Source organism: Pristiophorus japonicus, chromosome 19, assembly GCF_044704955.1.
Source record: "Pristiophorus japonicus isolate sPriJap1 chromosome 19, sPriJap1.hap1, whole genome shotgun sequence".
NCBI classification, from domain to species: Eukaryota; Metazoa; Chordata; class Chondrichthyes; family Pristiophoridae; genus Pristiophorus; species Pristiophorus japonicus.
Window position 1 is genome coordinate 14316769 of NC_091995.1, and position 14781 is coordinate 14331549.

The following is a 14781-nucleotide window of genomic DNA, read 5'->3' on the forward strand; positions in this document are numbered from 1 at the left end:
TTTGTCACAGTCAACTGCCATGTGGTCTTTGGAGTTTTAACAAACCAGCCTTTTTATATATCTGTTCAGGGTGACTCCGTCACAAGAAAAGTGCCCTCAGAGAAAAAAAACCATAAAGTCCACAAAATATTCTCGACTGAGTCCATTCTCTAAACAGAGACTTTGCGATCTCTTCACAGATTATCTGGTCATTATCACATTGCTGTTTGTAGCGCGACAGCTGCAGGAAAAATGCAGGGCCCTTATACATGATCTTCTTCGACGTTACAAAGGCCTTTGACACTGTCAACCACGAGGGTCCATGGAGCGTCCTCCTCCCTTTCGGATGCCACAAAAACTTCGACAACATCCTTCGCCTGCTTCACGACGACATGCAGGTCATGATCCTTACCAACGGAACCATCACAGACCCAATCCATATCCAGACCGGGGTCAAACAGGACTGCATCATTGCCCCAACCCTATTCTCAATTTTCCTCGCTGCGATGCTCCACGTCACACTCAACAAGCTCCCCGCTGGAGTGGAACTAAACTACGGAACCTGTTCAACCGTCGCCGTCTCCAGGCCAGGTCCAAGATCACCCCAACCTCTGTTGTCGAGCTACAGTACGTGGACGATGTCTGCGTCTGTGCACATACAGAGGCTGAACTCCAGGACATAGTCGACGTATTTACTGAGGCGTACGAAAGCATGGGCCTTAAACTAAACATCCGTAAGACAAAGGTCCTCCACCAGCCTGTCCTCGCCGCACAGCACTGCTCTCCAGTCATCAAAATCCACGGCGCGGACTGGACAACGAGGACCATTCCCCATACCTCGGGAGCCTCTTATCAACAAGAGCAGACATTGACGATAAGATTCAACACCGCCTCCAGTGCACCAGCGCAGCCTTCAGCCACCTGAGGAAAAGAGTGTTTGAAGACCAAAAGTGTCACCAAGCTCATGGTCTACAGGGCTGTAGTAATAACCACCCTCCTGTATGGCTCAGAGACATGGACCATGTACAGTAGACACCTCAAGTCCCTGGAGGAATACCACCAATGATGTTTCCGCAAGATCCTACAAATCCCCTGGGAGGACAAACACACCAACATTAGCGTCCTCGACCAGGTCAACATCCCCAGCATTGAAGCACTGACCACACTTGATCAGCTCCGCTGGGGTGGGCCACATTGTCCGCATGCCAGACACAAGACTCGCAAAGCAAGCGCTCTACTCGGAACTCCTTCATGGCAAACAAGGTAGGCAGAGGAAACGTTACAAGGACACCCTCAAAGCCTCCCTGATAAAGTGCAATATCCCCACTGACACCTGGGAGTCCCTGGCCCAAGACCACCCTAAGTGAAGGAAGTGCATCTGGGAGGGCGTTGAGCGCCTCGAATCTCATCGCCGAGAGCATGCTGAAATCAAGCGCAGACAGCAGAAAGAGCGTGTGGCGAACCAGTCCCACCCACCCCTTCCCTCAACGACTATCTGTCCCACCTGTGACAGAGACTGTGGTTCTCATATTGGACTGTTCAGCCACCTAAGGACTCATTTTGGGTGAAAGCAAGTCTTCCTCGATTCCAAGGGACGGCCTATGATGATGATGTTTGTGGGAGCAATGGCCTACTCCTGCTCCTAATTCTTATGTTCTTATTTATTCCCCGACCACCCTCTGGTCCCATGCTTCCCTTAACCCACTGACATCCTCCCACACATTTCCCAATCACCATTGCTTGATTTTGCTCTCTCCCGCTGTTGCGGCAGCAAATTTAAAGGGCGGAGACCTCCCGAGTTGCGAGCAGCGGCATCCGAGAGATCCCTGCTCCATTTCGGGAGACTCTGGGTGTGACAGTGATTTACCTTTACATTCTTCACTCCCTTAGATTGTATTTGCCAGTCACTGTGCGGTCTCAACAACAGCAACAACCTGCAATTATATAGCACTCTAAATGTAGTATAACATCCCAAGGTGCTTCACAGGAAAGATAATCAAAACAAATTCAACACTGAGCGACATAAGTAGATATTAGGGACAGGCAGAACTGAGGGAGCACTGCACTGTCGGAGAGGTAGTACTGAGGGAGTGCTGCACTGTCGGAGAGGCAGTACTGAGGGAGTGCTGCACTGTCAGAGGGGCAGTACTGAGACAGCGCTACACTGTTGGAGGGTCAGTACTGAGAGAGCACTGCACTTCGGAGGGTCAGTACTGAGGGAATGCTGTACTGTTGGAGGGTCAGTCCTGAGGCAGTGCTGCACTGTTGGGGGGGCAGTACTGGGGGAGTGCTACACTGTTGGAGGGGCAGTACTGAGGGAGCGCTGCACTGTCAGAGAGGCAGTACTGAGGGAGTGCCATACTGTTGGGGGGCAGTACTGAGGGAGCGCTACACTGTCAGAGTGGCAGCACTGAAGGAGTGCTGCACTGTTGGAGGAGCAGTACTGAGGGAGTGCTGCACTGTTGGGGGGCAGTACATTTTGAGGGGGGAGGGTGAACAGCCAGTTGTCATGGTGCATATAGGTACCAACAATATAGGTGAAAAATGGGTTGAGGTCCTACAAGATGAATTTAGGGAGCTAGGAGCTAAATTAAAAAGTAGGACCTCAAAGGTAGTACTCACAGGATTGCTACCAGTGCCACGTGCAAGTCAGAGTAGGAATAGCAGGATAACTCAGATGAATGCGTGGCTTGAGGAGCACTACAGAAGGGAGGGATTAAAATTCCTGGGACATTGGAACCAGTTCTGGGGGAGGTGGGACCAGTACAAACTGGAAGGTCTGCACCTGGGCAGGACTGGAACCAATGTCTTAGGGGGAGTGTTTGCTAGTGCTGTTGGGGAGGGGTTAAACTAATATGGCAGAGGGATGGGAACCTATGCAGGGAGACAGAGGGAAGTAGAATGGGTGCAGAAGCAAAAGATAGAAAGAAGAAAAGTAAAAGTGGAGGGCAGAGAAACCAAAGCCAAAAAGCAAAAAGGGCCACATTACAGCAAAATTCTAAAGGGGCAAAGTGTGTTAAAAAGACAAGCCTGAAGACTCTGTGCCTCAATGCGAGGAGTATTCGTAATAAGATGGACGAATTAACTGCGCAGGCAGCAAGTAACGAATATGACCTCACAGAGACATGGCTCCAGGGTGACCAAGGCTGGGAACTCAACATCCAGGGGCATTCAACATTCAACAGAGAGAGAAAGGAAAAGGAGGTGGGGTGGCATTGCTGGTTAAAGAGGAAATTAATGCAATTGTAAGGAAGGAAATTAGCTTGGATGATGTGGAATCGGTATGGGTGGAGCTACGGAATACCAAAGGGCAGAAAACGCTAGTGGGAGTTGTGTACAGACCACCAAACAGTAGTAGTGAGGTTGAGGACAGCATCAAACAAGAAATTAGGGATGCATGTAATAAAGGTACAGCAGTTATCATGGGCAACTTTAAGCTACATATAGATTGGGCTAACCAAACTGGTAGCAGTACGGGAGAGAGGATTTCCTGGAGTGTATTAGGGATGGTTTTCTGGACCAATATGTCAAGGAACCAACTAGAGGGTTGGCCATCCTAGACTGGGTGACGTGTAATGAGAAAGGACTAATTAGCAATCTTGTTGTGCGAGGCCCCGTGGGGAAGAGTGACCATAATATGATAGAATTCTTTATTAAGATGGAGAGTGACACAGTTAATTCAGAGACGAGAGCCCTGAACTTAAGGAAAGGTAACTTCGATGGTATGAGACATGAATTAGCTAGGATAGACTGGCAAATGATACTTAAAGGGTTGACGGTGAATAGGCAATGTCAAACATTTAAAGATCACATGGATGAACTTCACGAATTGTACATCCCTGTCTGGAGTAAAAATAAAACAGGGAAGGTGGCTCAACCGTAGCTAACAAGGGAAATTAAGGATAGTGTTAAATCCAAGGAAGAGGCATACAAATTGGCCAGAAAAAGCAGCAAACCTGAGGACTGGGAGAATTTTATAATTCAGCAGAGGAGGACAAAGGGTTTAATTAGGAGGGGGAAAATAGAGTATGAGAGGAAGCTTGCTGGGAACATAAATTCTGTCTGCAAAAGCTTCTATAGATAAGTGAAGAGAAAAAGATTAGTGAAGACGGTTATGTATCTGTAAAGTTCTGTAAAGAACGGTCATGTTCTGCCACCAGGGAGCTCATCCCCTGAAGTCCCAAGGGATCCCAGCATCCCTTGGGAGCACTGTATATAAGCCGGCCCCTCAGGCCTGTTCCTCATTCTGGAGTGTCTTAATAAAGACTGAGGTCACTGTTACTTTAACCTCCCTGTGTGCAGCCTCAGCTGTGTTAGGAACACAATAACTGGCGACGAGAATACGAATCCAACGCAAAGATGCAGCAAACTGTGGGCATCCTGGAGAAATTCTCGAGGGTGAGGACTGGGAAGCCTAGGTCAAACGGCTAGACCAGTACTTTGTAGCCAATGAGCTGGACGGAGAAGGAAGCGCTGCAAAAAGGAGAGCAGTCCTCCTCACAATCTGCGGGGCACCAACCTACAGCCTCATGAAGAATCTTCTGGCTCCAGTGAAACCCACAGATAAGTGTGAGGAGCTGTGTACACTGGTTCGGGAGCATTTTTACCCGAGGGAGAGCGTGCTGATGGCGAGATATCGGTTCTACACATGCCAGCAATCTGAAGGTCAGGAAGTGGCGAGCTACGTCGCCGAACTAAGGCGATTTGCAGGACAATGTGAGTTTGATGGCTACCTGGAACAAATGCTCAGAGACTTTTTTGTACTGGGCATTGGCCACGAGACCATCCTATGAAAACATTTGGCTGTCGAGACACTGACCCTCAGTAAGGCCATTGCGATCGCACAGGCGTTTATGTCCACCAGTGATAACACCAAACCAATCTCTCAGCACACAAGTGTTAGCAATGTTCATAAATTAATTGGAACTGTGTTTGCGAGCAGAAATGTATGGGGCAGAATCCACAAGCTGCAACTGCCAGCAGGCCTCAGATAACCCAGATGACTCAGAATCCTCAACAAAGGATGAATGCAAGGCAATTCACACTTTATTGGCGTTGTGGAGGCTTCCATTCAGCCTATTCATGCCGCTTCAAAGGGTATGTTTGCAAGAGCTGTGGAACAATGGGGCACCTCCAACGAGCTGGCAAATGAGCTGCAAGCTCTGCAAAACCTGCTAACCATCATGTGGCAGAGGAAGATCGGTCCATGGTGGATCAAAGCAATTTCGAGCCTCAGAGAGAGGAGGCAGATGCTGAAGTACACGGGGTGCACACATTTTCGATGAAATGTCCACCTGTAATGCTAAACATAAAATTGAATGGCTTACTCGTAGCCATGGAACTGGACACTGACGCTAGCCAATCCATCATGAGTAAAAAGATGTTTGAGAGACTGTGGTGCAACAAGGCATTCAGACTAGCCCTGAGCTCCATCCACACGAAACTGAGAATGAACACCAAAGAGCTTATCACTGTCCTGGGCAGCGCCATGGTCAAGGTCACCTATGAGGGCACGATGCATGAATAGCCACTCTGGATTGTTCCGGGCGATGGCCCCACACTGCTTGGAAGGAGCTGGCTGGGCAAAATCCGCTGGAACTGGGATGACATCCGAGTGCTATCACATGTCCACCACCACCAGGAACATTTTACCGAGAAACGGGCCCGCATAGTCGACATGGATCCTCGACCATGGTCTGGCAGGCGGCAGCAACAAAAAGATGGGAGAGAGAAAACGGTTAATTATAGACCGGTTAGCTTGACATCAGTAGTGGGGAAAATGTTGGAATCAATTACTAAGGATGAAATAGCAGCGCATTTGGAAAGCAGTGACAGGATCGGTCCAAGTCAGCATGGATTTATGAAAGGAAAATCATGCTTGACAAATCTTTTAGAATTTTTTGAGGATGTAACAGATAGTGTGGACAAGGGAGAACCAGTGGATGTGGTGTATTTGGACTTTCAAAAAGCGTTTGGCAACGTCCCACACAAGAGATTAGTGTGCAAAATTAAGGCACATGATATTGGGGGTAATGTACTGACGTGGATAGTGAATTAGTTGGCAGACAGGAAGCAGAGAGTTGGGATAAACGGGTCCTTTTCAGAATGGCAGGCAGTAACTAGTGGGGTGCCGCAGGGCTCAGTGCTGGGACCCCAGCTATTTACAATATACATTAATGATTTAGATGAAGGAATTGTGTGTAATATCTCCAGGTTTGCAGATGACTAAGCTGGGTGGTGGTGTGAGCTGTGAGAGGGACGTTAAGAGGCTGCAGGGTGACTTCGACAGGTTGGGTGAGTGGGCAAACGTATGGCAGATGCAGTATAATGTGGATAAATGTGAGGTTATCCACTTTGGTGGCAAAAACACTTAGGCAGAATATTATCTGAATGGCGGCAGATTAGTAAAAGGGGAGGTGCAATGAGACCTGGGTATATTAATTATTTAGTGGCTGGTAGCAAAAGATTTGAAGGAAAACTCCTGTTTGACAAGCGATTCAATTCTGCACTATAGACTGAAATACATCAGTCATTGAAAGTTGGCATGCAGGTACAGCAGGCAGTAAAGAAGGCAAATGGTATCTTGGTCTTCATAGCTAGGGGATTTGAGTATAGGAGCAGGGAGATCTTACTACAGTTGTACAGGGCCTTGGTGAGGCCTCACCTAGAATAGTGTGTTCAGTTTTGGTTGCCTAATCTGAAGAAGGACATTGATAGAGTATTCAAACAGGCTCATTTAGACAGGCTGTGAAAAAACACAGGCCACATTGCATTAAATCATCAATCAACTTGACATTTTAGGACCCTTGGGTAGTGAGCCAATAAGGTCAAAGAAGGCGAGTTCTTTTCTGTAAATTGATCCAGGTATAAGTACAGCCATTTTGACCATGTGGTTTCAGTAAGACAAAGGAACTGGCAATCAGCCAGCAGCCTGTTGCTCTCTGCCAAAATAAAGAAGTTAAAACTACCATCGGAGTTCGTATTTCATTGGAAATCAAGAGATCTAACAATTTTGGCGCTGCGAACAGGATCGCTGAGGAAAGAAACTGAATTTTGGACATCGGACCTACATATTGAGGTAAGGACACCTCTTTTTAAAAAGTCCTCGGTCAAAAGTCTAAATTCGCCTCTCCTTCTACACGATTCCGAAAGCCTCCGGTTTGCGAACCCTCCGGTTGGTAGTCGGCTCGAGGTCCCATAGACATCTAAACTTCGGCGGTGTGTTAGTTAATTAATCACCGACCTATTGATCGGCGAGAGAGCCTACGACTCGAGACCCCAGTAAAGAAATGGCAGCAGGAGATAAGAGCAAAGAATTGCCTACAACTGTTAAAGGTGGACAAGCACCACCTGAAGTTTCAATAGATAACATTCTCGAACAGTTGAAAGAATACATAGAGCAACAATTCAACTTATCTAAAACCTGTATTAAGATCGAACAAAAGTACGGAACCTCCAAAGGACAATGGTCCTTGGACGAGATTAAAAGGGTCTGGGGAAAAACGACCCGTATGAAAAATAAAGAGCGAACTAGATGGTCCCTAGCGGTTATGGGACAGATCCGAAACCGGAATGAAATTATAATGCGTTCCCAACATGATCGAGAACTGACCAGTACAAAGGATCAATTGCAAGCAGTTTGTGCACAGCTGCGACAGAAAAAGCTTGAACTTGAAAAGCTGGAAGCGGAAGTTAAAGATCTTAAAGGTGAAATTAAAGAATGGAAAAAATCATTAGGTCAAGAGACAGTAATATGTATCGGTCAATTCCCAGGGTACCCATGTTTGGATAAATTAAAAGCGCAAACCCGAAGACACGACCGAGGAATAGATACGGATTCTGAATCCTCCGACAATACAGTGTCGGAGGATGATGAATTAGGGGTGCACTTTGCCCTGTTTAAAAAAAGATGAGTTGTAGTCAAATCAGAAGAGACTGCGGATGAGGGCGGAACCAAAAAAACAAAGAGAAGGGTGTATGCAGAATACTTAGTTCATGATCCGGCAGATCCAAAGAAAATTGATAAATGGTCCAAGGAATTACCCAATCCAAAGAAAGGGGGAGTAAAAACGTGGGACCAATTGGACCGCTTAAGAAATATATATCAACTTCATCCCTGGGACGGAGTGCAAATTTTGACCATAATGGTGCCAAAAACACAGGGAAGAAAATTGCACGACAATGTAGATAAAACTTTGGGGCAGAATGAGCAAGAATTAAACGCAGGATGGGAGGCGATTAAACACTGGCTGCAAGCCTTCAGTCCAGCTAAGACAGACTGGGGAAAAATTGCAGCCTGCCAACAGAAAGGAACAGAGGAGGTCCTGGAGTATGACGAGCGGTTTAGATGCACGTGGCTAGAACATTCGGGTATGAATAGTACGGATAAGGAAATGGATGAACAAGTGTTTGGACCCTTGAAAGCAGCTTTCGTGGCAGGTCTAAAGCCAGAACTGTCCAAAATGCTTAAGGTAGTGTTACCGGACTAGGAAGGTAGAGGTACTACCTTTGCAACATTGGTGGATCGATGTAACCAATTAGATCGGGATATGGGAGCTAAAGTCCGAGCTGTACAGGCTATGGGATGGAAATCCCAGGATTCCGATAAACAGTCATTAGGAAAATTACCCGGAAAATGTCATTATTGTGGGAAAGAAGGTCACTGGGCCAAGACGTGCAGGGCGAAACAGAAAGGTCGTGGCTGGGGAAGAGGACGCAGCCAGGGGTACAATTCAGCCAACAAGCCAGGCTTGTCACAAGATAACGGCCTCATAGAAGCATTTAAGCGACTGACAATACAACAACAGAAGGAATTACTTGGGATAGCAAAAAACGATTAGAGCCCACCCTGGCCCACCTCCTCGCACTAATACAACAAAGGGGAGATGGGCTATATATAACTATGAGGGTGGGCAATAAGGATGTGGACTGTCTTTTAGACACAGGGGCGGAATTAACATGCTTACCCCTACAATATGAAGACTTTTTGCCGTTGGATGGTAGGGTGTGGCGGGGGGGGGCGCTGCTGGGGTGGGTGATCAGCCATGATCTTGTTGAATGGGTATGGGACCGCCAAACTGGCAAGGGAATCCATTAACATGGCATCCGTTGTGGAACGAGTAGTCAATGATATCTCAGAGGCCCTAGTTAAAATCAATGCAGAAATGGTAGCATTCCACACAGTAGCCCTACAGAATAGACTGGCCCTTGATTACATCCTGGCTGAAAAGGGAGGTACTTGTGCCCTACTCGGAACTGAGTGTTGCACATATATCCCAGATAGCTCTGAAGAAATTACCCACTTAGCGGAGCATATCCAAAAGGAGGTAGAATAAGCAACCCCCATCATTCACTTTGTGGAGTGGAGCCACTGAATGGCTAGGTTCAATAGGAACTTCATTGGTGGAAGGTTTAATTCTATTTGTTGTAATTGTTTTACTTTTATATTGTTTGTTTATGTTGATTAAATGTTGTTGCGACCAGGCGGCTGTAGCTGCTGTCCAGCAGGTGAGACACCTTGCAGGTCCCAGCGACCGTCTGTACGTGGCACAGGGGTATGTTATGCGTTTCGCCACATGTCCGGACTACTAGCTTCCACACAAATTTACACCAACCCGAGTTCCATCGTGGAAAGGTTGTTTACTGGTTGAATTAAGATATTGATTTGGATTAAATTGGAATAAGGTTAATTAACCTACTAAAACCAGACTTCCATTGTGGCCACGATGAAAATCGGGTTGGTGTAACTTTTTGTGGAAGCTACTAGTCCGGACATGTGGCGAAACACATCAACAAATTTTAGAAGGAAACTCTATTAACATGTATGAAATTATTTTGTAGAATGTTTAACCAGTGATACCTGAAGTTTTATGATTCAGTTTGTGAAAGAATCAAAGGGGGGATTGATAGAGTATTCAAACAGGCTCATTTAGACAGGCTGTGAAAAAACACAGGCCACATTGCATTAAGTCATCAATCAACTTGACATTTTAGGACCCTTGGGTAGTGAGCCAATAAGGTCAAAGAAGGCAAGTTCTTTTCTGTAAATTGATCCAGGTATAAGTACAGCCATTTTGACCATGTGGTTTCAGTAAGACAAAGGAACTGCAATCAGCCAGCAGCCTGTTGCTCTCTGCCAAAATAAAGAAGTTAAAACTACCATCGGAGTTCGTATTTCATTGGAAATCAAGAGATCTAACAGACATTCTTGCTATTGAAGGAGTGCAGCAAAGGTTCACCAGACTGATTCCAGGGATGGCAGGACTGACATATGAGGAGAGATTGGATCGACTGGGCCTGTATTCACTGGAATTTAGAATGATGAGAGTGGATCTCATAGAAACATATAAAATTCTAACGCGACTGGACAGGTTAGAAGCAGGAAGAATGTTTCCGATGTTGGGAAAGTCCAGAACCACGGGACATAGTCTAAGGATAAGGGGTAAGCCATTTAGGACTGAGATGAGGAGAAACTTCTTCACTCAGAGAGTTGTTAACCTGTGGAATGCCCTACCTCAGAGAGTTGTTGATGCCAGTTCGTTGGATATATTCAAGAGGGAGTTAGATATGGCCCTTACAGCTAAAAAGATCAAGGGGTATGGAGAGAACGCAGGAAAGGGGTACTGAGGTGAATGATCAGCCATGATCATATTGAATGGTGGTGCAGGCTCGAAGGGCCGAATGGCCTACTCCTGCACCTATTTTCTATGTTTCTATGTTTCCATGTACTGAGGGAGTGCTGCACTGTCAGAGGGGCCATACATAGGAAGCACTGCACTGTTGGACGGGCAGTACTGAATGAGCGCCACACTGTCGGAGGTGCAGTACTGAGGGTGCGCTGCGCTGTTTGTGGTACAGTACTGAGGGAGTGCTGCACTGTCGGAGGCGGAGGTGCACTGAACCAAAACTAAACCATGTAACTGGTTACCTCACCTGTGGTCCTACAATCACAACCACTGACTCATCAGGTTCTTCCCAATGGTCAATTGGAAAAAGACGGGCTCGGTGAAAAATGATTTGGACCACCGGTCCAAATCCTGGAACTGCAACAGTTTGAAATCTTTCTGAGGTGAAGTTTTATCTTTCGCACAGTGCGTGTTGTGGCAAGAATTTGCTTGGAACTCATTTTACCACAGGCGGTTAGGCAGCAACTGTACTAAATCTCACCACATGATCTGGGAAACAGTGTTCATGGCAGATGTATTCATTTGATAAGGTTACATGGAACTTGGTTGCAAAGAAATTGCATTTCTAGAGTGATTGACGTACTAATGTACTCACGTCTTGTTTCAACACATCTACATTATGCACCTGCAGCAAGGGAGAGAAAAGTAGCTAACACAAAAAAATTCCAATGACTTGGATGAGGGGATTAAGTGTAAATAAACAAGTTTGCTGATGACACACAGGTGAGTGGGAATGCAAATTGTGAGGAGGATGCAAAGAGGCTTCAAGAGGATATAGACAGGTTAAGTGAGTGGGCAAGAACATGGCAAAGGCAATATAATGTGGAGACATTTGAAGTCATCCACTTTGGTAGGAAAAATATTAAAACGGTCACGTATGTACATTCTGCTGCTCATGTATAAAAGACCAGCCATTTTGAGAGTCAGGTACTTTTGGGCCTAAATAAAGCAGAGCCAAGGTTGTACATTGCTTAGTCAAACAGTACTCAGTTTGAACCTTTATTGCATACATAATATTTGGCGACGAGAATAAAACAACCTTTGTTTGCAAAATGAGCATGATTGGAATTTTAGAGCGATTCATGGAGGGAGAAGATTGGGCAGACTATGTGAACTGTTTGAACCAGTACTTCATGGCCAACAAAATGAAGGGGGTCGACGATGCAGATCGGTGGTTCACAAGTTACCGCTGTGGATTGTTCCAGGCAATGGCCCAACGCTGCTCGGCAGGAGCTGGTTGGAGAAAATCAGATGCGACTGCAACGACATAAAGGCATTGTCATCGGAGGAAAATACATGTGGCCAAGTATTGAGCAAGTTCCCCTCGCTGTTCGAACCGGGTATCGGTAACTTCACGGGAGCCAAGGTGCAGATCCACGTGGACTCAGATGCAAGACCCGTCCATCATAAAGCTCGGGCAGTGCTTGGTGACGAGGGAGAAGGTTGAAATTGAACTGGACAGACTCCAGCGTGAAGGGATCATATCACCGGTCGAATTTAATGAATGGGCCAGCCCCATTGTTCCTGTGCTGATGGCACAGTCAGAACCTGTGGAGACTACAAGGCTACGATCAACAGGGATCCAAACAAGATCAGTACCCCTTACCGAAGGCTGATGACTTGTTTGCGATGCTAGCCGGAGAGAAATCGTTCACAAAACTGGACTTGACGTCGGCCTATATGACACAGGAGTTGGTCGAGACGTCGAAAAGACTTACGTGCATTAACACGCACAAAGGGTTGTTTATTTATCACAGGTGCCCTTTTGGAATTCGTTCGGCTGCAGCAATATTCCAGAGGAATATGGAAAGCCTACTGAAGTCCGTTCCAAGAACCGTCGTGTTCCAAGATGACATCCTGATCACTGGTCGTGACTCCAAGGAACATCTGAACAACCTGGAAGAGGTTCGACTGCGTTTGGATAGAGTGGGACTCAGACTGAAACGCTCGAAGTGCGTCTTCATGGCACCAGAGGTCGAATTCCTCGGGAGGAAAATTGCCGCTGATAGCATCAGACCTACTGACGTGAAAACCAAGGTCATCAAGAATGCACCCAAGCCGCAGAATGTGACGGAACTGCGTTCGTTCCTGGGTCTACTCAACTATTTTGGTAACTTCCTACCTAAATTAGCACCTTACTAGAACCACTGCACATGCTATTGAGAAAAGGCAACAACTGGGTGTGGGGCGCATCACAACACAGAGCTTTTGAGAAAGCCACCAATCTTCTTTGCTCGAACAAGCTGCTGGTACATTATGACCCATGTAAATGTTTAATTTTGGCCTGTGACGCATCATCATATGGAATTGGTTGCGTACTCCAACAAACCAATAAGTCGGGGAACTTCAACCTGTCGCGTATGCATCCAAAAGTTTGTCTAAGGCTGAAAGAACCTACAGCATGGTAGAAAAAGAAGCTTTAGCATGTGTGTACGGTGTTAAAAAGATGCATCAATATCTGTTCGGTCTGAGGTTCGAATTATAGACTGATCACAAGCCACTCATTTTATTGTTTTCCGAGAGCAAAGGTATCAATACCAACGCTTCATCCCGCATCCAAAGGTGGGCGCTGACATTATCTGCCTATGATTATGTCATTCGCCACAGACCTGGCACAGAGAATTGTGCCGGCGCTTTGAGCCAGTTGCCGTTGCCCACATCAGAAGGTACCCCTGTCACGGCTCAACAAGTTAAGACCTGGACCAGCCAAGACCCGATATTATCGGTGGTAAAGGGTTGCATCCTCAAAGGGGATTGGTCTGCCATGCCTAAGCAAATGTGCGAGGAGGCCAAACCGTGCATTCGAGCAGATTGGATATTGTGGGGCACTCGAGTTGTAATGCCCAGGAAAGGGAGAGAGAAGTTCACGCGTGAGTTACACAGCACACATCCTGGTATAGTGATGATGAAGGCCATCGTCAGGTCCCATGTATGGTGGCCAGGAATTGATTTTGAGCTGGAAGCATGCGTGCATCAGTGCAACACTTGATGCTGCTCAGATATAAAAGGCCAGCTATTTTGAGAGTCAGGCACTTTTGGGCCTAAATAAAGCAGAGCCAAGGTTGTACCTTGCTTAGTTGAACAGTACTCAGTTTGAACCTTTATTGCACACATAACAAAACAGAGTAGTTGTTAAATGGCGAGAGATTGGGAAATGTTGGTGTTCAGAGAGACCTGGGTGTCCTTGTACACGAATCATTAAAAGTTAACATGCAATTAATACAGCAAGTGTTATGTTGGCCTTTATTACTAGAAGATGTGAGCACAAGAGTAAAGACATAGAAGCATAGAAACATAGAAAATAGGTGCAGAAGTATGCCATTTGGCCCTTCGAGCCTGCACCACCATTCAAAAAGATTATGGCTGATCATTCACCTCAGTATCCCTTTCAGCTTTCTCTCCATACCCCTTGATCCCTTTAGCCACAAGGGCCATGACTAACTCCCTCTTGAATATATCTGACGAACTGGCATCAACAACTCTCTGAGGTAAGGAATTCCACAGGTTCACAATTCTCTAAGTGAAGAAGTTTCTCCTCATCTCGGTCCTAAATGGCTTACCCCTTATCCTTAGACTATGTCCCCTGGTTCCCCAACATCGGGAACATTCTTCCTGCATCTAACCTGTCCAGTCCCGTCAGAATTTTATATGGTTCTATGAGATCCCATCTCATTCTTCTGAACTCCAATGAATATAGGCCCAGTCGATCCAGTCTCTCCTCATATGTCAGTCCTGCCATCCCGGGAATCAGTCTGGTGAACCTTCGCTGCACTCCCTCAAGAGCAAGAATGTCCTTCCTCAGATTAGGAGACCAAAACTGAACACAATATTCCAGGTGAGGCCTCACCAAGGCCCTGTACAACTGCAGTAAGACCTCGCTGCTCCAATACTCAAATCCCCAAGCTATGAAGGCCAACATGCCATTTGCCTTCTTCACCGCCTGCTGTACCTGCATGCCAACTTTCAATGGCTGATGTACCATGACACCCAGGTCTCGTTGCACCTCCCCTTTTCTGAAACTGCCGCCATTCAGATAATATTCTGCCTTCATGTTTTCCCACCAAAGTGGATAACCTCACATTTATCCATGTTATACTGCACCTGCCATGTACTTGCC